At 44.3% G+C, this 1,502-nt stretch overlaps 1 long non-coding RNA gene across 2 annotated transcripts in view; it reads left to right on the plus strand.

Moving 5' to 3' along the window:
• Positions 1-16: 16 nt before the first annotated feature.
• LOC117961746 overlaps positions 17-1,502 on the plus strand; it is a 2,181-nt gene continuing 695 nt past the window's right edge. The window contains exons 1-2 of one of the 2 annotated variants that reach the window (XR_004660477.1): positions 17-33; positions 1,145-1,285. This is a non-coding gene — a long non-coding RNA (uncharacterized LOC117961746). The other variant, XR_004660476.1, reaches the window with a different exon arrangement.

Genomic DNA, 1,502 nt, shown 5'->3' on the forward strand with positions numbered 1-1,502 from the left:
GGTACTACTGCCTGACCAAGCACGCCATATCAGGTACTACTGCCTAACCAAGCACGCCATATCAGGTACTGCTGCCTACCACGCACTAAAAGACCTGAAAGCTCCATAGGGTCATTTTCTGACTCGTATGTATAAATACATGCAAATACATGCGCATTCACTCTACGTCTCGTAGAACCTGCCGTTCACAATCCTTCAGAATACACAGGAGACAGGAGCGACTCATTCCTGTGTATTCGGCAATTTTGGCCTTCATCTTTAACCCTTGTGTTGTTTTAAAATCTACACTTTAGTTGACGCTTTTTGATCAATGTTTTTAACTTGTTCTCATGTTTTTGTCCCTTTTTTTCAATGTTGCATTCATGTAGTCTTCATGTTGCCCTCATGTTGTCTTCATGTTGTCTTCATGTTGCAACTCTTGTTGCCCTCATGTTGTCTTCATGTTGCCCTCATGGTGTCTTCATGTTGTCCTCATGGTATCTTCATGTTGCCCTCATGTTGTCGTCATGGTATCTTCAGGTTGTCCTCATGGTATCTTTATGTTGTCCTCTTGTGGCCATCATGCTGTCTTCTTGTGGCCCTCATGGTGTCTTCATGTTGCCCTCATGGTGTCTTCATGTTGTCCTCATGGTTTCTTCATGTTGTCCTCATGGTGTCTTCATGTTGCCCTCATGGTATCTTCATGTTGTCTTCATGTTGCACTCATGGTATCTTCATGTTGTCTTCATGTTGCACTCATGGTATCTTCATGTTGCCCCCATGGTATCTTCATGTTGCTCTCTTGTTGCACTCTTGTTGCCCTCTTGTTGCACTCATGGTGTCTTCATGTTGCCCTCATCTTGCCCTCTTGTTGCACTCATGGTATCATCATGTTGCCCTCATGCTGTCTTCATGTTGCCCTCATGCTGTCTTCATGTTGCCCTAATGCTGTCTTCATGTTGCCCTCATGCTGTCTTCATGTTGCACTCATGGTATCTTCATGTTGCCCTCATGTTGTCTTCATGTTGCCCTCATGCTGTCTTCATGTTGCACTCATGGTATCTTCATTTTGCCCTCATGCTGTCTTCATGTTGCCCTCATGCTGTCTTCATGTTATCCCATTTGTGAATGAATGAATCCTCCCTCATGCACCCCTCCCTTCCAGGGCGCGCCCTGCTGAGACTGAAGGACCATCACTTGGAGCTCCTCGGGGTGCAGGCTGAGGAACAGCAGCAGGAAATCTTGCAGGACCTCCTCCTCCTCAGAGTTCATGAAGAAATCAATGAACTCAGTCAAATCTGCTCTGGTGAGAATATATATAAATATATATGTATATATAAATTCCAAAGGTCAAGGGAACTTTATCAGGCTGCATCCTGATCCATTAAATAACTGGCCTTTAATATAAAAATGGGCCTCAATGGGAATTTAACATAGGGGGGTGCATACTTATGTCCCCTGTATTTTAACATAGGGGGGTGTATACTTATGTCCCCTGTATTTTAACATAGGGGGGTGTATAC

Source organism: Etheostoma cragini, chromosome 18 (genome assembly GCF_013103735.1).
Source record: "Etheostoma cragini isolate CJK2018 chromosome 18, CSU_Ecrag_1.0, whole genome shotgun sequence".
NCBI lineage: Eukaryota > Metazoa > Chordata > Actinopteri > Perciformes > Percidae > Etheostoma > Etheostoma cragini.